The sequence below is a fragment of the Eleutherodactylus coqui genome, chromosome 5 (genome assembly GCF_035609145.1).
Source record: "Eleutherodactylus coqui strain aEleCoq1 chromosome 5, aEleCoq1.hap1, whole genome shotgun sequence".
Lineage (NCBI taxonomy): Eukaryota > Metazoa > Chordata > Amphibia > Anura > Eleutherodactylidae > Eleutherodactylus > Eleutherodactylus coqui.
Genome location: NC_089841.1, coordinates 215,162,836 through 215,188,151, shown reverse-complemented (window position 1 = coordinate 215,188,151; position 25,316 = coordinate 215,162,836). Strand labels below are relative to the sequence as shown.

The following is a 25,316-nucleotide window of genomic DNA, read 5'->3' as shown; positions in this document are numbered from 1 at the left end:
CATCCATATTATAGCCACAGCGCCTGGACTTCCCATAGTTCTATGCAACTGAACTTCGATCCAGGGTGCAGAGGGTGCAGAGGGTGCAGAGGGTGCGGTCGCAGTTAATCTTACCAGTCAGATGTCCAGGTCCATTGCAGCCATTCTGGTCTCCACCAATCCAGTCCCGAAAGTTCAAGCAGTGATCATGTACCTTTTATTGTCCTCATGACTGCTGCAGCCAAACACTGGCCTCCGTAGTCACATGATTGGCTGCAGTGGTCATGTGAACAATGGACAACAACCGCTGAAAAAAGCTTCCAGGACTGAAGCGATGGGGACCAGAGTAGCTGCACTGGCTTGAAGGGACATCTAAATGATGAGTACTGTCTTACTTCTTTAAAACTTTGTTCCATTTCCTGCCCATTAAACTTTTTTTTAGGGCAACTTTTGCAATGCGGGTGCTGCTGCACAATTTTTTTGCACAGTGAACAAGAGTACTTTGCGCACAATACTGTGCATTCTTGAGCGGTCACTGCTAGTTCACATGAGTGGGGGAATCTCTCCTGCCCTGATTTAAATGGCTATTAAGCTAAAGGAGGTGCCAGTGTGCACGGGTTTGTGTAGAGTATACGCGTGCGTATATAGATGCGCATTTGTGCACCTCCCGCAGACTTCCATGGGGATCTTTGGTGCGCAAATGCAAACAACATAGGGAAGGTCCTATTTTTTTCCCCCAAGAGAAAAAAATAGAAATGAGAATGAACCCATTGACGTCTATTCTCCGTGTATTGTGGCAGGATTTTTCCACGAGCCAAAAATGCGTGCAGATACGGTCGTCTGAATCCGGCCTTAGTCTCACTCTCCTTTAGGACCTAGTCACACAGCCATATTTTCGGTCCAGGTCCTTTCTGTGTATTCTACGGACAGCACACGGACTCATACTAGGCGATTCATAGGAGGTTTTCACAGGGACCACTGTCCGTTTTCGTCTGTTCTCACAGACAGCTGTAGGGCATGCAGTGTATATATGGCAGATTCCCCCGCTGTCCCCATCTCTGTGTAATGCCTGAAGTTACTGGATTATTAGATAATAGTTTTCAGCGTTGGGTTGTCAGAATGAAGAAACAATTCTGGTTATATAATCCCCTCCTTGCGGTTCTGATTCAGCAACTGTTCCTGAAGAAGGGGATTCCCATCTACTCATTTGTTTCCCGTGTCGTTGAATTTTCCATCGCCTGTTGTAATTAAAGAAGAAAGCCTTATGACTTCACATCCACACATGGATATATCTGTGCAGAGGGATCTACACTCATTTTTCTTAACCATTTCATAACTGGAGCATTTTAACTCCTTACTCACCAGACACTATTTAGCAATATTTTATTATTTAATAAACTATTGCTGCCTGTGGACGACCGGGTCGAATCCGGCTGCGAGAATTCTCACAGCCAAACCTGACCCGAGCGCCTGCAGAGAGCAGCGCGGAACTCACCCGCTCCCGCAACTCCCGCTCTTTCATGTGCCGGGCAGCCGACGCATGCGCAGACCGGAGCTGGCGGCCGGTGAGTGACGTCTCTGTGCTGGGCTCTCCGAGCCCCGCACAGAATTAGAGCATACCGCGGTTTGTTTGCTGCATGGGATTTCGCGCAGACAAACCGCGGCCGTCTGCATAGGATTGCGTATTGTAATGCAATCCTATGTAGGTGTGTATGGGTGGAAATTCTGTGGGGAATCCTGCCGCGGAATTTCCACCCGTCTGCAGGCGGCCTATCTGAGTGATTTTTTTTAAGGCTGGCTTAACACAAGATAGAACAGGCTGCAATGTTTTCCCGCATGGCACCGCGATGCTATGCGGGAAAGAAAGCATGTTCTATCTTTCTGCGTGATCCCACATGGCACCGCCCATTCTTTTCCGAAGTGATGCAAGGCTGTTTTCACATGAAAACGACTCACATCCTTGGGGATTTCCCATGGATGGTGATCGCAATAATGGGGTGGGATTTATTAAGCGAATCATGTAGAAATTTGCAGTAACAGCGTAAAGGGGTTTTTCCAGGAAAATACTCAATGACGTATTCTAAGGATAGTTCATTGATAGTTGATCATCTGGGGTCCGCCACTCAGGACCTTGGCTGATCATCTAATCAGGCGCCTGCTGTCATTGCTGTTACACACAGGGCACAAAGCAGAAGCTGCAGCTCCGACCTATTTGTGGTGGCCGGCACTTGTGACTGCAGGTGCAGCTTTTATTAAAATCAATGAGAGCTGCGTCTGCAGTTACAAGCACCGATCATTACATAGGGATCGGAGCTGCAGCTTCCGCTCCGTACCCCTGATTGTAGCAGCGCTGACAGCAGGTGCCCAATCAGCTGATTTACATGTGGATTTGCGCTGCATATTAGCCCGATGGGTGTTAATGCATGCATCTGTGCATATTTAGGGCTCTTTCACACAGGTGAATTCATGCAGCTAATAAACATGCGCAAAAAAATTGCGACTAATACAACCAATGGTTTCTTATGGAAACATTCAGATAGGGGAATTTTAGCTGCGCAAAAAACTCGCACATAAAAAGAAAGGATATCAGCGACAGAAATTCCTAGCTGGGTGAAAAGATAGGACCTGGCCTATCTTTGGTGTGCGATGCACAGGAGTGTCCATAGACTCCTATGGGAGATAGAGGGGAGAGGGAGTGCTGCCACGCCACTAAACCCAGAAGCATCTTTTAAATGTCCCACCGTACACTCCTGTTAGTCCCCGTGGGGATGAGAGAACATCCTGGATGTTCCCTTTATCCCCGCAGAGCCAGAAGGATTTCCCCACAGCGGGGAAAGAGGGTTTTCCCTGCCGGGGAGATGGAGGTATTTCTTCATTCTCTTCAGCCCTCTCGCAGGGAAACACCTCTCTCCCCGCTAAGGGGATATCCCTCCATCTCTCCGCTAAGGGGATATCCCTCCATCTCCCCACTAAGGGGAAATCCCTCCAGCTCCCTTGCAGGGGAATCCCTCCATCCCCACTGAGATGAAGGGAATCCCAAGCAATGAAGGAAAGCTACGTGACTGTTGCAGAATTGTTTTTGAAAAGTAAGGCTAATTATATACGGGCGTTTTCAGTGGGAAACCTCGCATTGCACTCGTGTGCACCTTACATGCTGTATGATGCTTTTGCCGGCCCCATTGAAAACAATGCGCGATACGTTCCAAGGTAACGGCCAAAGATAGGACATTTTGCGATTTTTTAAATTTTTTTTCACTCATGTGTATGCCCTTATTCAAAAGAATGGCGTTCATATTTGTGGGAAACTTGTGTGTCTCACAATGCACAAATCTTCCGTAATTTTCTTGGCCGTGTGAGAGTGGCCTAAGGGGGAGATTTCTGAAGTCATGCAGCGCAGGAAAATCTGCTGCTTTCCCATACAAGTCTACAATCTTCAGAGGGTGAGGGCGGATTTACACTGCTGTGGGTGCAACTACGTTCGGCAGTACGGTGTGTAGCTGTGCCCGAATGTGGGACCATTTCTCTCCCTCGCCAGCAGTTTAAACTCTGCGCCAGAGCGCAGGAGTTCGAAAAAAGAGGTGGGAAGACAGCGGCTGCCCAATCTTCCCCTCACGTACTGAACACATGGTCAGGTCCTATCTTTTCCCGGCTGTATAACCATGCCTGTCAGAAGCTGGCCTAACGGCACAGGAACCAGGGAGCGGGTGAGTATAAAAGATCCATCACCCTTCTCCCCGTCACCACCCCTAACAGCAACATTATTTAGTTTATGGTGCTACAGGTTCCCTTTAAATATATTCCCCTTCTCTAAACAATGGCTCTGTGCAGTGAGTGTAAAACTCAGTCAGTTTCACATAAAGGTAATTTTATTTTACAGTAGTCTAATAAAGTCTGTCTTAATCTTTTTCCACACATTACTTCCCAGTAGACAGTTTTTCTTTGTGGAAAAACTAGGAAAAGTTCCCTTTGAAATGGAAACAAAGTTTGTCAGACCCACCATAACTTATATTACAGGAGCAATTTATCACATTAAAAGTAGTACAAACGTAAGCAGATTTTTTGATTCCTAAATACAATTGCAAGAAAAAGTAAGTGAACCCTCTGAAATTACCTACATTGATTACTAATAAAATACAATCTCATTGTTAGCCAACTTACAATTATAAACAAACACAATCTAACTAAACTAATAACAGACAAACATTTGTACAGTTCAATTCTCTTATTAAACATCCACAGCGCGGGGAGAAAAAGTAAGTGAACCTCTGTGTTAATGACTTCTCCAAGGGCTAATTGGCACAGGATGTTTTGGTCAAGGAGATGATATGGGTTTCACATATGCTTTGCCCATTGCATAAAGGCTCACAAAACCTGGTTGCTGATAGATCGGTTCTTCTCATAAAAAAATTGCTTATGTTACCCATGCAACCGTGCAAACACTTTTTAGAAGACGTGTTATGCATGGAGCTGAAAAACCCTACAAAAAAAACATCTGCAGAGCAGATAGAAGACAACCTGACAGGTACGCGGGGGTCACTGCCAGGGGACAGGGTCTGATTCCACTGCGAGACCTCACAGTCAGAATCTGACCCGGCCATGGGCATTCAGCCTTAACAGTCAGACCACATTTTATTAGTAACCAATGCAAAGATCCAGGTAAATGCAAAGGTTTCATTTACTTTTTCTAGCACTGTACATACTAGACCTCATATATGAAAGCAAGTGCCTTTGAAAGGTCAATCAATGTGAATCCTGTTGTCATTCTTTAAATGTATTATGTCATACGTGTTAGATGATGACATAGATGGAGTCTGTAATCTCATCTGACCACCAATTACTATAGCAAGTGTCAGAGAGACAATTTGGGGGAAAATGAACTAGTGCAAACTTGATGACTTGCTATTGGTAGCTACTCTGTGAGTTGTGGGAGAGGGAGGCTAATTAATATTGTGCAGATTCTCTTAGTCGCAACCACAAAATTACTGCGTAAAACTGCTAATGCATATTGTTTATGGATAACGTAGATATGTTGAGAAAGTGTTTAGGCCCCCAAAACAGTGATGATAAATGTTATTAAGTTGTCTTAGGCCTCCTGCACATGGGGTCATATTTGCATTACAGAGTCCATGGTGGACGTCCGCCTCTGGACTCCGCAGCAAATACAGCTCATAGTATTCAATAGCAAAACCCCATTTCATCTTCACGAGTGGAAATCTATTGCGATTTTGTGCAGGCTACACGCAGCCGGCTTACATTTAAGTCAATGGAAGCTGTCCGTCCTGTGGCACTTCCGCAGTGAGCACTCTGGAAGTATCGCAGGATACGCGTCACCCCCAGCACTAGTGGTTACTGCGCATCCACAACGGAGTGCCGCCCGGCACATCCGCAGAATGTGCAGAAGCCGTCGGACAGGTAAGGTGGGGTCACCTGCCAGGCACTGGGTCGAACTCTGCTGCGGGAATCCCGCATGCGGGGTCCGACCCGCCTGTGTGCAGGAAGCCATAGTGTTACTATACAGCAATATGGCTAAAATTTATATTCCACCCTACTGTGAGATCTGAAGTTTGGCTGAGTGTATTTCAGCAGCAAAAACACAATTTTGTTTGATTGTGTCACTACTTACTGTGTCTCAAGCTTCCTTCCTCTCTCCCTAATGTCCTTAACCCCTTCCTGCTCCATGACGTACCGGTACGTGATGGAGCGGCGGGATATGTATGACTAGAGGTTGCATGGCAACCTCTCTTCATACAGTGCGGGCGTCAGCTGTTTATAACAGCTGACACCCGCGGGCAATAGCTGCTATCGGCCGTTCGGCCGATCGCGGCTTTTAACCATTTAAATGCCGTTGTCAATCGTTCGGGGGTCCCACACGGCCCCCCCGCGGTGAGATCGGGGGAGCCGTGCAGGTGTTATGGCAGCCAGGGGCCTAATGAAAGGCCCCAGGGCTGCCTTACCAGACTGCCTATCAAGCCATCCCCGTGGGGTGGCTTGATAGACTGCCTGTTAAATTGCAGTATGACGTAATGCTATAGCATTACGTCATACTGCAGGAGCGATCAAAGCATCGCTTGTTAAAGTCCCCCAGGGGGACTTCAAAGTAAAGTTAAAAAAAAATCAATACAGTTTTTTTAATTGTAAAAAAAAAGCTATAAAAGTTTAAATCACCCCCCTTTTGCCATATCTATTATTAAAAATTCTAAATTCTAAAATAAAATATGTATTTGGTATCGCCGCGTCTGTAAAAGTCTGATCTATCAAAGTAGTGCATTATTTTTCCTGCACGGTATACGTCGTCCGAAAAAAAAATAAAGAACGCCAGAAATGCACTTTTTTTAGTTACCCTGTCTGCCAAAAAAAATGCAATAAAAAGTGATCAAAAAGTCGTATATACTCAAAATTGATACTAGCGGAAACTACAGGACATCCCACAAAAAATGAGCCCTTACTCAACTACATCGACGGAAAAATAAGAAAGTTATTGCGCGCACAAAATGACGGCAGAAAATAATTGAAAAAAATTAAATGTCTTTGAAAAATAAAGAGTAGTATAGTAAGAAAAAACCTATACAAGTTTGGTATCGTAGTAATCGTACCGACCCATAGAATAAAGTTATCATGTTGCTTCTGTTGACGTTTGTGAGCCGTAGAAACAAGACGCACTAAAAGATGCCGAAATGTCGGGTTCTTTTTCATTTTACTCCACTTAGAATTTTTTTTAAAAGTTTTTCAGTACATTATATGGAACATTAAATAGCACCATTAAAAAAATACAACTTGTCCCGCAAAAAACAAGCCCTCATACAGCGATGTCAATGGATAAATAAAGGAGTTACAAATTTTTTGAAGGGGGGAGGAAAAAGCGAAAATGGAAAAAGAAAAAGGGGCTGTGTCATTAAGGAGTTAAAATTGGCCATACCCTAGTAAATCTAGTAGTCAATCAGATTTAGCTGATTGATCATAAGATCATATCAGATGCGCATATTAGGTAGATATTTTAGATATTAGGTCAAAAACTGGATCTAGCATGTTGGATATTTTTTGTGACTTCTTAAATGCAGGCATTGTCATATTTAAAGTTCTGGTCACAAGTGGAAAACACACTGCAGTGCCAGATCTGTTACATGACGAATACCGGCAGTGACTGATGGACCTCAGTGATTCATGATGGGGTCTGTTGGGTTCTGCAATGGTGTCTGTCGTGTTGATGGGAAAAATAGCACTGCATGCAGTGACATTCTTCCTGTAAAAAGTCCTAATAGAGCCTCAGACGTAGATGTGAACACAGCCTAAGAAATCTGCCATAAAGAACAACATATTGGCGCCAGTAAGCATGTGCCACTGTTGGCGTTACCGCATCAGTTTTCATTTAATCAGCCTAATCAGTGCCCTATGCAGTGATCTCTCTGCCTTCTGCCATCAAAATAAATAGCATTGTTGTCCAATGACATTCTAAGCAGATCAACTATGAACAACTAGTCATTCTTCACCCTGCAGTTTAAAATCACTAATTTATGTCCAGTTTAAATTAATAGGGTTTTCCAGGACTATTGTATTAATGATCTATCCACAGGATAAGTCATCAATAGTTGATTGGCGAGATCAGCTGTTCGGGATCTCCATTGATCAGCTGATTGAAGAAGCTGTGGCGATTGGGTAAGCAATGCGGTCTCTTCTCAGGCTTGTAGTCTGACAGCAACTCAGTCCCATGCAAGTGATTGAAACTGGGCTACAGTACCGCACACAGCTGCTTTACAATACTAGGGATGGGCTGAACTAACAGTAGTGCTGCTGTCACTTCAATCAGCTAATCAGTGGGAATCCTGTATAGCGGACACCGCTAATCAACTATTGATAACCTGTCCTCAGGATAGTGCTGGAAAACACCTTTGTGGGCTGCATTCCCACGAACGTATATCGGCTCGGTTTTCACGCCGAGCCGATATACGTCGTCCTCATCTGCAGGGTGGGGGTAGGATGGAAGAGCTAGGAGCAGGAACTGAGCTCCCGTCCCTTCTCTGCCTCCTTTCCACCCCTCTGCACTATTTGCAATGGGGAGAGGCGGAATGGGGGGCGGGGCTAATTTTGCAGACCTTAGCCCCGCCCTGCCCCGCCTCGTTTCATTGCAAATAGTGCAGAGGGGCGGAGAGGAGGCAGAGAGGGGGCGGGAGCTCAGTTCCTGCTCCTGGCTCTTCCATCCTCCCCCCCCCTGCACATGAGGACGACGTATATCGGCTTGGCGTGAAAACTGAGCCGATATACGTTCGTGGGAATGCAGCCAAAGGGATATAGCTGATAACTCCTTAACCCTAGGATCTAGAACCCTTGGTGAGTACATCATTATATACTGGCAAAATGCTAGCCTTTGCTATGATAATGTATGCCATGCTTAATGAACTGTTGAAGATTGTTGAAGCCAAGAATTACATTCCATAGTATTATGTATGTTCTATCATTATTCTAAAGCTGAACTAGCAGAGCCTTGCAGTTTAATTGCCATCTGTTTTTGTTGACAATGTCAGCTTTTCTCTTACGGCTTCTTAAATTCCATATATTCCATTATCAGCACATGTTTTTGGCTCGTAAACTGACAGGTTTACAGAGTGAATTATTATCGGCATAAAACTTTCAGAAATGAAATATATCTAACCATAAATCACATTCCTCAAACCATCGTCCAAATGTCCATTAAAATAACTTTTTGGTAAAGTAAGAACAACTGTTTGGATGTTGATGAGCTTTATTGGTCATTGCTCACCATCATAAGTCTCAACCGCAGTAATACTTTACACTGTAATATGTTAGAATTGATTAGGTTTCAGGAACATAATAATGTTATGGCACTCTACAACATCCAAGTTGTATGGAGCCATAATACAGCATTTATAGAAATGTATGGGGCCATACTATATGCCACTGACTGCATTTGCTCTTGTGGAATCACACAGTAAGAAAGCTGTGGAGTTTCATTAGATGTTGTATTTCCTAGACATTCCTCCCCAGAATTATTGCTTTCAGATTAGAATACCTCTATAATATAGAGCCATACGGAAGAACCAGTGGTACACAATATGCCCTCATCTCCTTGGTATGGAGGGGTCCAGGGACTTTGCATGCCTCCATACAGACTCTGCGCACACTGCTTGGCTGTGGGTATGTGATGTCTTACGCTTTCAAAAATTTTGTTAGCAGTCAACAAATACTCCCTGCACTAAGAAATGTATGTAGGCTACAGCCAGTGCAGAGATGTCTAGTTATGCAAATATAATTCTATCATCCATTAAACACTCATATAACTTCTTTCCCATGCCAAATACACTGCAATGCTTCTCAAAGTAGTCTACAAGGCATATCTCACAGCCCAACAAAGTCACAGAATGGGGCTCTACAGTATTTCACAATGTTTCAAATGCGGTGAGATAGAAGCTGTCCCTGTGGGACTGCTCATATACTCAATCCTCTTGGAAACACGACTTTGTATCCAGCACCCCAAGTGAAAGTTACCTCCACCTGGGACATCTTCGATTGGATAAGTCAAAACAATGTTAATATTCCCAATAATGACATTAAAATCGTCCAAATGTTAACTGCAACAGCCAATAAAACCATCCCACAGGTCTGGAAACAACTCCTACCTCCTTCCAGAAAACTATGTTTGGAAAAGCTATTCTTTCTTATGGGGGTGGACTGGATAGTGGCAGCCAAGAGCAAGGAGCAAAGGGTTCAGGGATTCTTCTCAGCTTGGGGCAGCTTAATTGTCCTGCTGAGAATAAGGACACAAATACACACTTACTTCTCTGTTATAACAAGGTCTATGGAGAGTGCGATGCGAGGTGAAAACCCTGTTTCCTTGCCATGATACTATGGCATCTCCAAATTCTGGGGTTCTCTTAATATCCACATTTCAGGTTTCTTGGGCATCACTAGATATTGTGATATTCTTGACTCAAGTAAGGGACGGCCCAGCACCACAGACAGTAAATGGTTACATGTACTGTTACATTGTATGATTGTAACTTTGTTTACATGAAAACCATAATGTTTGTAATTCCTGCTCTTTAATCACAAAACAGCAATGAAAACAGTGTGAAAAATAACAATACATTTAATTTAAATAACAAAATGTATTCATTTCTGTAAACATATTTAGGAAATGTATTTACTGTTCACAGTGTGTATAGAGTTTATGTTTGATTATCCATAACACCCCCAATATTATACATAAACTACTTGTTGGCTAAATGATTTCCTTCAACTCCTCTGGAAACATGGTTGCCTAGCCAAACATAGATGTCAGGGAAAAGAGTGGGAGGAAACCGGATACAATTCACCCTGTCTGATCACCATTTCTTCCATAGAGGGATATTGATGGACAGCCAGGCTGCCCACAGCTTCACACTAGATAAATGATCCCAGGTGCAGGAGCCGAATCTCCCTGCTACACTATATTAGCTGAGTGCAATGCACAAATGGAATGAGCAGCTGCACCAAATCACCGAACTCAACGCTGGTGAACTCTACCTGACATAAAGGGTTTCGGTGACTAAACCGCATTTATTGAGCAGCTTCTTCAGTGATAATATTTTGTCCCCGGGGATCTGCAAAACGGAAAATATTGCGCAAATAAGTTGTCCAGATATCAGTGCCTCTTGTCAAAAATGGTGACATGGTGATTACATAATAGCGCCACACATTGTACCACTAATAGTGCCATAAACTGCCCACATGTGTTCAGTGCCAAAATAAGGCTGCCATATGCTGCCTTTGTAATACCTCCATACTTAACATTGATTCTAATTAGATGCAGAATTTGTCAGTAGGGCTGTGCATGGTAAAGGCACACAGAGTGCTCACTAGAGTAGTTTTAGACCTTATGACTACCTGATCCTTTTTCTTTTTTCATAGCAGGTGTACTTTAAAGAGGTCATATTAAGATTGCAAGTTATTGGTGGGGGTCTCAATGCTGATCCGCCGCTGATCAGCAAAATGGGACCCCTGCATCCCATTCCCCTGACACTGCGGGGGTCATTTTCTTTTCACCGCAAGGATGTCAGTATGAAGGGAGCACTGGCCACATTCATTTCAATGAGGTTGACGGAAATACCCGTGTGACTGCCGCTCGGCACTCCCATTAAAAGTGAATGGAACAGTGGTGCGCTTGCATGACCAGCACTTCATCCAGTCTCCTTGTCCCTGCAGTGAGGAAGATAGGGGACACGGGACCCTTGATGTTTACATCAGTGGAGGTCTCAGCAGTGAAACCTCCACCGATCAGCAAGTTGTCCCCATCCTATAGATAGGGGAAAACTTGCAACCTTATTGCAAAACCTTTAAATCTGTACTTTAGATATTTAGGATTATTTCTTAATAAAAAGAAAGTCAAATCACAATGCGGTATTTCTGCACCCTAATTTGCTTTGCCGTTCCATTTGAGATGCCCCGTATCATTCAGAATGTTGTCTCTTAGTAGAAATATGGGCATACTTACTTGCTTGCATAGGATTTTTAGAGGGATTGCCAGGCTGGGTGATGTATAATTTATATACATAGACTATTTTACAGCCAAGTAAGTGAGCAAATAGAAAATAATGATACCAAAATTAGAGCATTTCATGAATTCCACGGCCCTGAATATCCTGAATATCGTCTAGGGCTGTATTTAAACTGATTATTTATTGCAGTGCTGCATTATATTTTCCTCACACGTGTCTACCAAATGTGGCACAGATGTTGTGATAGCTTTCTATGCAAATACCATATAAAAGTTCATACGGAAATCTAGTCCTGATGTGCACTTCAGTGTCTCTAAGTTTGAGTTCATGTGAGGAGCATTTTAATAGAGTTTCACATTTGCATTAGGTACAATAGGAAAGCCTCTTCTCAGGAAATATTTCACTAAATACGGTATCTGAGCTGCACCATATAATAGTCAAAGAGGTTTTTAGATAACATGTTAAGAAAACTCAATACTGTAAATTCAATTATTACACTTTCTATATGTACGAAAACTTCTTTGAGATGATCATCCGAAGTTTTATTGGAAATAGTCATCTAGAGGGGTGGTCCCATCACATGGGATGGTCAGTGTGCGCAGAATATGATGGAAGTGAAAGTCTATCACAGGAAATCAGGATAAACGGGCGGTCTTTTCCAAAAGGTGGTCTTTTGAAGATGCTTCTCTGTACTTTGTGTTTCAAAATAATAAAAAAAAAACTAATACCATACAAAGTTCGAAATCACTTGCATAGACTTAGCGTGCGGGCTAGGGGGAGCTTACTGTGTACTGATTTAGTATCGAGTTTAGCATATGTATGCAGTACGCTCCTAAGCTCCCTCTAGTGATGGCTGCAGGTAATCAGATTTTTCAGATTATCCATTTTGTAAAAAAATAATAGCTTATCTTCAGTATACGCTACCAAATGCTGGTACTGCCTCCTGTGTACTAGTCAGGTTTCACTTTGGAGAGCTTTGTGATTTTGCCATGCCATAGCCATTTCTAGCATGTTCCTTTGGATCTTTTGTTTCAGTACCCACAAGCTTGTAGTTGTTGTGTCTTTTTGCTATACCTCTTGCATTTTGTCCTATCTGTCTGTGAATCTCTCACATCCTTCCTTTTGCCTGTTGTCCTTAACTCACATGTAAGTCTCGTCCCGTCTTCCCAGTCTTCTATAATTTTCTCTCCGGTTTTTATCTAAGCACATCTAGAGAATCTAGTCTGGTTGCAAACATGGAGTTGCCCTTATCAGAGCTGTCACCCTGCTTTAGGCAGGATCAATCAGGGTAGAGTGAGATCCCTCTTCCCCCATACTATGTCTCTTGCATCCGTTTTGCTTGGACTACCTCTTCTTTACTTCATACTCCTTTCCAGTCTGTTCATCCTTTTAGTCTGAGGGGCTGTGAGGGTGCTTTCACAGCTGTGCTGGGGATTCCGTTTTCCTGGTCCGTTTGGGAATCAGGAAAGGAAAATTTCCATAGCCGAACTGATTTGTCTCTGGATGGAACTGAACAGCGCCAGTTGAACCCATTGACTAAAATGGGGTCTGTGCACTTTCCGTCCAGCGCTTTTTCTTCCGGTAGTTTGAGAAGGATCTATGGTGGAACCTCCGGCCGAAGGTTCCAACACAGATATGAAACTGTCCTGAGTCGGTCTCTCTCTTCAGGACAGGTCAGACGTAATATCAGGTTTGTCTATTTCCCTGCATGCTGATCTGGTCCTCATCTGGCTGCAGTATGTAAATAACCACATGTTCAAACCTTTCTCGTAAAATATATTTTTTGAGTCTTACCGCCTTAATCCGCTTCTCACATCTGTCAGATGGCTGTATACTTGCCCTGATACAAAGCCGGTCTGTCCTGCATCCTTCCTCACAAAACCTTTATTCCTCTTGATTTATCTACAATGCGTCCTGAATCTCAGCACACGGTTTTATCTTCAAAGCCATTTCTGGACTCATTCCCTGGGCCTTTATATGAAATATTTTCCTTTGTGTTTTTCAGTTCCCATCTCCGTACTTAGCTGTCTTGTCAGAATAAGCAGACTCAGCCTTTCTGACCTTTCAATTGGGATACCTCTGTGAACGCTCAGTAACCCGATTCTTATAGCGTGAACAAGAGACCATTGGAAACATTCGCTGATATTGTAGTTTCGGAGTCTAGTAAGCCATCCAGGCATAATTCTATGCTGCACTTTCATGCTTGTTCCTGTGTGTTGCAGATGGGTTTATGTATTAATATACCACTTAGCCCTTATTTCTTATGGGTGCCATTAGCAAAATAATGTGCCATATAACTGATGCTGTGATGGCAACATCTTAGGGACCTTTCACAAGCACCGGACAATACACGGAGGTTGGCGCGGAGGTTTCCACTCCGACCTCTGTGTATTTGTGGCATTGACAGCATGCACCCGCTCAGCTGATCAGTCGGGGTCATGAGCGACGCACCCCAGCTGATCAACTATTGATGACCTAATGATAGGTCATCAATAGCATTTCCCTGGAAAACCCCTTTAGGCCTTAGTCACACGGGCGTTTTTTCACACGATTCGTGTATCGCATGACGGATGCGCATCCGCAAATCGCGTGACCGGTGCGCGCAAGTCGCCCGCAAATCGCCCGAAAATCTGCTCCTAGCCGCGTTTTATTAGAAATGGGCCGGAGCTGTCCAGCGCATTGCATTCAATGGAGACGGCAATAGAGCCGGCTCCATTTAAAGCAATGCGCTGCGGGCGAGCCCGGGATTAATTGTCGGGAAGGGCTTAAATATATAAGCCCTTCCCTGCAATTCATCCTAAAATGTGTAAAAATAAAAAATATATATATACTCACCTTCTCCCGGCAGCCGGAGCTCCGCGCGGCTGTCCTGCAGTGGGTGTGAAGGGGGTGTGAGTCAGACCTGCCCCCTGATTGGCTCAGCGCTGAGCCAATCAGAGGCATGTCTCACTCACACCCATTCATGAATTCATGAATGGATGTGAGTCAGACCTGCCCCTGATTGGCTCAGCGCTGAGAGGCAGCAGTCACTCACCCATTCATGAATTCATGAATGGGTGTGTGAGTGAAACCTGCCTCTGATTGGTCAGGGCTGTGACCAATCAGAGGCAGATCATTCAGCAGGCGGGGATTTTAAAGCCCCGCCGGCTGAATAGTGCCGAGAAGCAGTTCAGGAGAACTGCCGCCGGCCGCGGCTGGACTCCGGCTGCAGCGGAAAGGTGAGTATACAATTTTTTTTTATTTTAAACACATTTTAGGATGAATTGCAGGGAAGGGCTTATATATTTAAGCCCTTCCCGACAATTCACCCCGCGCACGCCGGCAGCCCATTGCTTTCAATGGAGCGGCTGTATTGCCGGCTCCATTGAATTCAATGGGCAAACATCGTTCTTCTTTGTTACAGCTGTTACAGCTGTGGCAGAGAAGAATGATTTGTCTTCTATATGTTCTCAATGGGGTCGGCGCTGCTGCCGCCGGCCCCATTGAGCGCATATAGAGAAGAGAACAGGAATCGCAGATCGCAGATAGGTGCGATCTGCGATTTCTGTTCTATAATTTATCGGACGAGCGCATAAAAAGCGCTCATGTGTCCGATACCATTGCAAAGCAATGGTTTTATAAAATCGCCGGACGCATGCGCAAATCGCGGCTAAAAACGCCCGTCTGACTAAGGCCTCAAAGAGAATCTGTCATAAGAATAATCCATTGTGAAATGTGGCCTCAGCAAATGGCATCAAAATAAACATAGTATAACAATTATAAGATTGAGGCCAACATAAGGCCTGATGCACACGGGCGGATTTGATTTGCAGAATCACTATCTCTTCAGGGACTAAAAAAATAGTGTAAAAAAGTTCAATAAAGTTTAATCTAAAGAGAAAACAACTGTTCAAAAAATACACATATTCCCAAGAAAACCCATTTTAAATTGATAAAATGCCCCCAAAAATGCTTAAAAAAGCAATACATAATAGTCATCACCGCACGTGTAATGACCCAAAAAATGAAAGTATTTTGTTATTTATTGGGCACAATGAACGCCGTAAATATAATTTTAACAAATAATGCCAGAATTCCTATTTTAGTTTTGTTTGCCTCCCCAAAAAATACTATAAAAAGCAATCCAAAAGTCACATGGACCTCAAATAGTACCATAATATACTGCAACTCTTCCTGCGTAAAACAAGACCTTACATAGCTCCACTGCTGGAAAAATAGAAATGTTATGGCTCTGCGAATGTGGCGATGCAGGCAATTGTTTTTCTTTTAAAACGTGTTTTTATTGTGCAAAAGTAGTAAAAAATAAAGGAAATCTCCATAAACTTGGTGTAGCAGATAAGAAAGTTATGTTATTGCTACTGAATGGTGAATGCTGTAAAATCAAAACCCAAGGGTACACGCGTATCAGCCTGTTTAGGGCTATTTCCAAATCTAGTTCATGTGCAAATACGCTTTGTTACGGCGAGCGTATTTGTGCATACATTTGTCTGTAGAACCCTTAATCCGATATGCGCTCTATGTAACTTACTAGCAAACTGTCTGATGGATGGTTGACCAGTTATGACTAGTCTAAGTTCTCTTCCCTCTGCTCTGCCAAACCCGTCCCTTGCCAAATTGATGTCTACAGCTCAAGCTAAAGGAAGTTTGGAGACTTCAATCAATGATTCTGAGGACATTTTGGGATCTGCACAGGTATAAGGACACTTACCTACACACCACCCACCTATGTATATCATTGGTTAGACCCTAAAATTCATCTGACAATTTTCTTTAATGAGGCTTATGGAGAGTGATGGCTACCGGCAGCTGAGGACAGAGGAAAGTTTCCAAAGGTAAGTATGTTGGAAGATGTTTTCTAAGGTTAAATAATAGGGTAGCCATTAAGGCCTTTTTATATATTTCTAAAAGAGAAACAATTGTGGCATGGTCCACTGTATGCCGCATTACGGAGGTATCTCCCCTAGAAGCATTGCTTTATATATATATATATATATGCTCAATATATGGCACATGATGGAGCATGATATGGCGGCACATGGAGTACCTACACCTATTTTGTAGGGAGCAGCACAGGGGGTTGTTTGCTGCCATATAGCTACATGCACATGACTGCCAGATGTGAGAGATCTTAGTATATCAGAGCTGTCTGTTCTAACGAGGCAAATGGGAAGTGAAAATGATATATGTATGGTCCGCTAGGATTAAATCACTAAAAAGTAGTAATATTGTAAATCCACTCCAGAAGACCAGCTCTTTATGTAGATCAGATGTGTTGTGTTGCAGGTTCTACCACCTCATGTGAATACTGACCTTCACGTTCCAGAGGGCTACCCGTTTAGAAGATAATTTTTCAGTGCCAGTTTAGAAGGTCTTCTAAAATAGGTTGCACAACTTCAAAGAGTTCTATCAGAACCCCAAGTTATCCCTTATCTCAGCGCTCCATTCACTGTAAAGACGTGAAGTGACCCCGCAGTGATGAGAAAAGAGGGACACAATACCCCCAGTCTCAGGTCCGGTGGGGGTCTCAGCTGTGATCCCTACTGATCTTGTGGATAGTGGATAACTTGCGATTCTGATGCAACCCCTTCAATAGAATTTATACTTCATTATACAACAATTAAGCTTTATTTACATAAAACCAGAAACCCCTTTTAAGACGAACTCTGAGTTCTGTTTTCCTGTTTACGTTTTCAAAAAGCATTTTTGGAGTTGACTTTTATTACCAATCTGGATTTCCGTGTCCAGTTTTTCAGACCTGTCCTTTTCCAAGAAAGTATCATCTTCTTTGCAGTATTAACAGAGTTTTCTCTGCTGCAACAGATGTTTACAGATAATTGAATGTAACATTATATCATATTAAGTCCTGTAGCGTGCTGAAGGTTTTTATTCAGACTTTTTGTGTACAGAGGTTATAAGCGCCACTTTGCTGCTCCGGTCTTTGGATTTATGTCAAACAGAGCAAAATGGGGGCGGAATTTATAAGTATTCTTATGCCAGAATTGGTGTAAAAAGTTACAAATTTTTGCGAAAGTCTCACTTTCAGGACGATGCGCAAAGGTGGCCCAAGAATTGACAAATGTATGAAGAGGCTTGTGTCCCTTAATACATTTGGTGTATTTTAGGGTGGCTTCACATCTGCCGCAGAGGCTCCGGTTTCCTGCTCCGTTCCAGGAGCAGGAAAAGGGAATCCCAGGGCCGAATAGCTCTGTTTCAGGATAGAACCGAACAGTGATGAAAGGAAGCCATTGACTATAATGGGGTTCGTTCGGTTTCTGCTCAGCTGCCCAGCTAGCCAGAAGAAAAAGCATGGCATGCAGCGCTTTTTCTTCCAGTGTTTTGTGTCTGCAACGCAACTTCCGACCGGAGTTCCAATGCAGATGTGAAGCCACCCTTACTCTAGTCTTAGATAAATGTACCCCCACGTCTGTACATATGGCATGCTAAGGGTTTCTGTAGAAATGCTGCAGATTTGCTGCCATTTTGCAAAATACACAATATTTTGATGTGTATTAGCAGTTAGGGCCTCAATAGACGAGCGTGTTTTTGCAAATTTTTGCGCATGGGAAAATCCAGCCTGCAAAACGTGGAGAGTAGAGCCCACTGATTTTCAATGGGTTCATTTTCACTTCTTTTTTTTTGCGGGTGCAAAAAAATAGGACCTGCTCTATTTTGTGTACATTTGCGCACCAAAGAGCCCCATAGAGGTCTGCAAACATGCACATCTGCATGTGTGGGTATGCGCTAAATGTTGTGCATACCTGCGATCACCGACACCTCGTTAGGTTGATTGTGCATTTAAATGAGCCATTTAAATAAAAATTGGGCATGAGCGAGCGTATTGCGAGATATGCTTGTATGTCAAGGCCCAGGTTGTGGTAAATACCTTGACCCTACTGCTGTAATTAGCCCTTACTAATACTGTTTTAATTAGTTCCCAAGCACTGATGTTTCATTTGTAAAATGGTCCTTAGATGCCCTTAGTCTTTATGAGATACTATGAGCCACGTGAATAAGGCCTCTTTCACACGGGCAACAACGATCTCGCCCTGAGAAAATCGCAGAAATATCGCAGCTTTGCTCCCGTGTTTTTCCAGAGATATCGCTGCTTTTTTTTTAGAATAATCTCTCATTGGATCCCGACTGCTTGCCATGAAATCGTATGATTTATTTATCGCGAAAGTCAATAGGACTTTAAATGTTAAAAACACAAGTTCATGCAAAGCGATGCGACAAACAAGGAAGTTCTAAAGGGAAACATGGGCTACAAAAAAAAATCACAAATTGCGACAAGATAGGGCAGGCCGTGATTTTTTTCGCTCGCAACATTGCATCAGTCAAAACATCGCTAATGTGAAGGAAGCCATAAAAAAAGCATTGGCTTCACAAACATGCGTTTTCTCGCACTGTTGCATCGCGGGAAAATCACACAATTTTGTCGCCCGTGTGAAAGCGGCCTACAGACCATGTGCTACCTCTGCTGGTGGAATAATTGGATTCTTATGATAGTGGAATTCCAAATTCTGCCAACATATCCACTAGAGATGAGCGAGTATACTCGCTAAGGCACATTACTCGAGCGAGTAGTGCCTTAGCCGAGTATCTCCCCGCTCCTCTCTAAAGATTAGGGGGCCGGCGCGGGGGAGCGGTGAGTTGCGGCGGGGAGCGGCGGGGAGAGAGGGAGAGAGAGATCTCCTCTCCGTTCCTCCCCGCTCTCCCCTGCCACTCCCCGCCCCCGCCGGCCCCCGAATCTTTAGAGACGAGCGGGGAGATACTCGGCTAAGGCACTACTCGCTCGAGTAATGTGCCTTAGCGAGTATACTCGCTCATCTCTAATATCTACCTATATTGGAAGTAAATTGGTTAGGGCTTAGTCACAGGGGCGCATCCTGTTACTGCAGGAAGAAGACCGCCACACTTCAGGATGGACGTCTCTCTGCAGCGCCGGAAGAAAGAACATGTGACCGGCTTCATTGTACGGACGACGATGCGCCCATGTGACTAAGCCCTTAGGCATATGCAACAATAAAAGCTTATGGTGCATATAGGGAGCATATCCATTGGGCCCAATTTTACCAACACGTTCTAAGAGACAGTTTTTTTGGTATGCACTTGAAAATCTGTAACAAATCCTTTGTGTGTGAATTTCCTACCTACCTTAATCTGTTGTTGGGTTGCTTTCACTTACATTAGGTATTTATGTACCTGCAGTTTCCAATAAACTAATGTAATGCTCACCAAGGGTGTTCCCATTCTTTACACTATAAAATATGAAATTATGTAGGTATATATGACACATGTAAGATGTTTTCTTATATTCTTTCTGGGTTGCAAACATCTTAAGCCTTTGTGCCTATTGGTGTCACAAGATGACTGGGTTCACATCTGCGCTGGAACCTCCGTTCTGAGGTTGTGTTGCAGATACGGTACAAAATACTGGAAGAAATAGAGCTGCATTCAGCATTTGTTCTTGTGATAAAATGCCGGGCAGCTGAGCGGAAACCAAACAGACCCCATTCTAGTCAATGGAATCCTTTCGGTGCTGTTGTGTTCCATTATAAGACAGACCCGTTCGGCCTGGGGATTCCCCTTGTTACGTGTGCTGCTGGGATCTGTAGTTCTAAGCTTCCTAGCAGCACAGCCCTCACAGGGTTAATTGATTGAGCTGACTGGGTGTGGTACTTCCTGCTAGCCAATCTCCTGGGTCTGTGCTCACATATAAACCCAGTTCCTGGTCAGTCTCTGTCTGGTGTTGAGGGTGAGCAATCATGAATCCTTGTCTGTTGCAAGCTTGCTGTGTGATCTGTGTCTTGCTGGTTCATGTCTGTTTGTTCGTTTATATTCTGTCAGTTTTGTGTCAGCTTGCTGTGTAACCTGTCTTCTGTTCTGTCCTGTTGCAGCTTGCTGTGTGAACTGTGTCTGGTGCTGCTGGACTCCTGGTTAGTCTAGGGACAAGCGGTATAGCCAGGAGCCGTGAAGTGGCCCGCTAGCTTTCATGTTTTGTGCAAAATGTCAACTAATACCTGGTATTTTCATTCAGCTTATCATCTGTTACTAGTGTTTGCATTTTGGCTGCTGTATGCTGTGTATTCTGGCTCTGTGTGTCCTGTGGTTCAGTCCCTGTCATGTGGCATGTGAATGCGTCCTGTTCTGGTGCGTGGCTCCTAGGATCAGCTATGGCCCAGATCCAAAGATCGCTGGGCTACCCTTATTGGAGCAATGTCCCCGCTTAGGTAGGGCCATGTCATCCTCGGGTAGCAGAGGGTCAGTTTGCCAGAAACCCGTGTGCGTACCCAGTCCGCTTTGGTCGCGATCGCGTGGGCCCTGTATTTAGTTTGCCCACACGATCATAACACCCCTTTCCTGCTCCATGAATGGGACCCCAATGCAGATGTGAAATCAGCTGATGTCTATTGATTAAAGACCCCTCCATTAGAAAGTGTTAGTTACATTTCAAGAAATACACAGACAATTAAGATTTAAAACCACATTTTAGACAAATGAAAAACGGCGTTGTGCATTCAATGGAGAGCAAAATACACAGAATTTTCTTGTCTTTCCCATTGCTTTTACAGAGAATCCATTATTAAAATTTCAATGCCAGTTTTATTTTTTTGTATATGTTAATTGCTTGACTCCCCATAGGAGTAGGGCATGCAGTTTCGGTTCATCCACTCCCAGCATCCTCCATATCCTTCTGGCATTTCCTGCGGTACCTCAGTGCTCAGGATGCAATATTTTCTGGTTATAGTGAGATGTTGCTTGCTGGCTAAACTAAAAAACATAATTTTCGGTGTTAATGAAACATTTATCAAACCAATAACTGCTTTATTAACCCTTCCCAATCCACTGTCTGACGTCTGAAGACATTATGATTTAAGACTGTACAGCTCCGATGTTGGAAGACATCTGTCGGGGTTCTCTTACTGTATATTGCCAGCCTCTCTGCTGTCGGAGCCTATCCAACGCGTCACCTCATGTAGTACTGGCTTTAGCCAGCATATAGCGCTGTTGTATAACAGCAGAAAAAGAGTAAGCCCTCTAGGAAAACCAGGATACAAATTGGATTGGAAAGGGTTAATACAGAAATACTGCTTTTTTAGCCAGAACACGAGGTCTCGGCTTCTGACAGCGGTCTACAAATCATGTCCTATGAGGAACGGTTACAGCATCTGAAAATGTTTAACTTGCAAAAAAGATGGCTGAAAGGAGACTTAATAGCGGTCTACAAATATCTGAAGGGTTGTCACAGTGCAGAGGGATCAGCCCTATTCTCATTTGCACAAGGAAAGACTAGAAGCAATGGGATGAAACTGAAAGGGAGGAGACACAGATTAGATATTAGAAAAACTTTCTGACAGTGAGGGTGATCAATGAGGGGAACAGGTTGCCATGGGAGGTGGTGAGTTCTCCTTCAATGGAAGTGTACAAACAAAGGCTGGACAAATATCTGTCTGGGATGATTTAGTGATCCTGCACTGAGCAGGGGGTTGGACCCGATGACCCTGGAGGTCCCTTTCAACTCTACCAGTCTATGATTCTATGACAGTAAGGAGTGCTGTGAGGGATGCCAGAAAAATGCAGTGTATGCTGTAAACAGATTAACAGGAAGCCTAAATATAACAGTTAATGAATATAAAGAAATTTATTACTACAGAAAATATAGTTTTTTGTCAGTGCAGGAGATCTTTTAAAACTAGCAAGATTTCATGTTTAAACAGTGGAGGTTACCATGTCAGTAGGATCCAGAGGATGACGGGAGTGAATCAACAGAGAGTTTTTGCCCGACTCCTGCGAGAAATTAAGCTAATAATGTAGGTTTTTTTAGGGTGCCTTAAATGTGGCCAAAAATTCCACCACCGACAAATGGACATCAAAATCTACATGTTTTGCAGACAGATTTGCAGCGAAATTGCTGCGTATTGGCAAATCTTCAGTAAAATCAACCACATATGAAAGCACAGTTTTTGAAGGCACTCTGCAGGGAGGATGTTTCAGACATCTTGGAGAACTAAGCTCAGATCTTCTGTGGATGTAGCTTGCTCAAATCCTTCTGTCTCTCCATGTAATCCCAGACAGACTGGATGATGTTGAGATCAGGGCTCTGTGGGGGCATATTATCACTTTCAGGACTCCTTGTTCTTCTTTATGCTGAAGAAAGTTAATGACATTGGCTGGATGTTTGGGGTTGTTGTCCTGCTGCAGAATATATATGGAGCCAATCAGACCCCTCCCTGATGGTATTACATGATGGATAAGTATCTGGTGTATTTCTCAGCATTGAGGACACCATCAATCCTGATCAAAACGAAAACTCTATTTGCTGAAATACAGCCCTATAGTGCAAGGAACCTCCACCATGCTTCACTGCTGCCTGTAGACACTCTTTATTGTACCACTCTCTCCACCGTGCTTCACTGCTGCCTGCAGACACTGATTATTGCTTTTTGGCCACAATCCTGCCATGAAGACCACTTCTGGCCAGACTTCTCCAAACAGTAGATGAGTGTATCTGGGTCCCACTGGTTTCTGCCATTTCTGAGCTGATGGCACTGCTGAACTTCTGCCAATTTCAAAGGACTGTAAGCATGATGTATTTTCAATCTGCTGCACTAAGTTTCTTTGGCTGACCACTACGTCTACGGTCCTCAGCGTTACCTGTTTCTTTCTCCTTCTTAAAAAGAGCTAGATCAGCACATCTTAAAACCCCAATCTGCTTTGAAACCTTTGCCTGGGAGAGACCTTGCTCATGCAGTATAACTACCTCGTGTTTTGTGCTGTGCTCATTCTTGCCATGGTGTAAGACCTGTGACATCAAACTGTCTTCCACAACCTCACCTTTGTAACAGAGTTTGAGTGTTTTTCATCTAGATTAAGCTGTTTCTGTTTCAGTTAATGACTAGAGATGAGCGAGCATACTCGCTAAGGCAAACTACTCGAGCGAGTAGTGCCTTGTTCGAGTACCTGCCCGCTCGTCTCTAAAGATTCGGGTGTCGGCAGGGGTCAGGGAGTGGCGGGGGAGAGCGGGGAGGAACGGAGGGGAGATCTCTCTCTCCCTCTCTCCCACCCGCTCCCCCCTGCTCACCGCCGCAACTCACCTCTCACCCGCGCCGGCAGCCAAATCTTTAGAGACGAGCAGGCAGGTACTCGAATAAGGCACTACTCGCTCGAGTAGTCTGCCTTAGCGAGTATGGTCGCTCATCTCTATTAATGACTGTGTTTCAAACAACATATGAGAATTATAATCATTAACATCTGCTTGGTATAATTGGTTAATCATACACCTGACTATAACCCTACAAAATCCCTGACTTTGTGCCAGTGTACCAAGAAGGAATGATGCTGTTTTGAAGACAAAGGGCGGTCTCACCAGATTCTGGTTTCATTTAGATTTCTCTTTTGTTCATTCACTTTGCATTTTGCTAATTGACAAAAATAAACTATCAGCACTCCTGTTTCTGGAAGCATTCTTACTTTGCAGCAGTTTTCCACATGTGCCTAAAACTTTTGCACAGCACTGTAATTTTAAATGGCGTTAGAACTTGGATGTAATGGAGTCCTTGACTTATAGCAGATGAGGAGCTGTTTGGTGTACTTGGCTTTTCAGGAAGTACGGAAATCCTATCACTTATTCACTGTGTGAATCCCCTAAAATATGACCTTTATTAGATATTTTTTTTAAATGTAATGCCTCACAAACACAAGAACAATAAACAAGAAAAACCACACAAAAACAATAAACAAGAAATCCTATCACGGTTTGGTGAGCTGTAACTAATGAGTTGGTCAGAAAACAAAATCTTGCACAGCCAATCAGTTACTAATACTAATAAAAGCCGTGTTTGTGGATAAAACACAAGCATCCTTTTCAGGATACAATGTTGCTTTGTCATTTTTCTTAGGTGGCGTATGATTATTACAGCTTTTTCAAAAAACAGCATCCTTTGGGTAAAGTCACTTTTTGTGAAGTTTTGCTCCCATAGGCCTTAAGAGATGTGTTTTTGTGCTGCATTTAAGGGGGCCTTCACACTGGTGTCCAAATTGTGCGAGATTTATGCGTTGTGAGAAGCACAGATCTCGCATAAATGTAAAAACCATTCTTTTGAATAGGTTCACATTCATTTACGATGTTTTTCTGCATAGCACTGCGTTGCGATGCTATGCAGGAAAAAAGTTGCAGCATGTTCTATCTTTTTCCGATATCACCCACTCCTTGCAGTGGGGCTTGCGGCAGCACCAATCCCATTGAAAACAATGGGAGAACTCCGCGATCCTCTACTCTGGCTCTGACAGCCATGGCGGGGGATTTCCTTCAGCCCTCAGGGATGCAAGGCCATTTTCAGATGAAAATCCTGGGGTTTCACGTGAATTGCGAGGGCGATATCGGTCATGATTTATGGCCGATATCGCCAGTGTGAAAGAGCACTAAAACTTCACAGCGTTAAATTACAATTTGTTTTTTTCTGCTGTTTTTCACAATGAAAAACTTGTGGTTCCAAAAGGAATCTTTTAATTCCACAGTGTTAGGGCTATTTCCACGAGCGCATATACGGCGATGGCGTTTTTACGTTTTCACGCCTGCTCTGAATGGGCGTTTTTCTGCGATCACGCACAGCGTCTTCTCGTCCATTCACACGACCGTGAACATCGTTTTTATCGAAAAATTACGCCGCACCCCGGAAAACTCTCGCTCTGCCAAAATCCTCGGGATGCTTTCCAGTGTCTATATATAGAGGCACTTGTAAACTTTTCGCAGTGTTGGACGCTGCAAAAATGCCTCCCCCTCCCTTCTCCTTCCCTGCTCTCATAGGAGTCTATGGGACCTGCCAGCGTATATTGGCCAAGTGTATA

The 25,316-nt window shown here is 43.7% G+C and overlaps 1 protein-coding gene across 3 annotated transcripts in view; it reads left to right on the top strand.

The window, feature by feature from the left end:
* MAMDC2 (MAM domain containing 2) overlaps positions 1-25,316 on the top strand; it is an 82,416-nt gene that overhangs the window by 11,223 nt on the left and 45,877 nt on the right. The gene's annotated exons all lie outside the window — the stretch shown is intronic.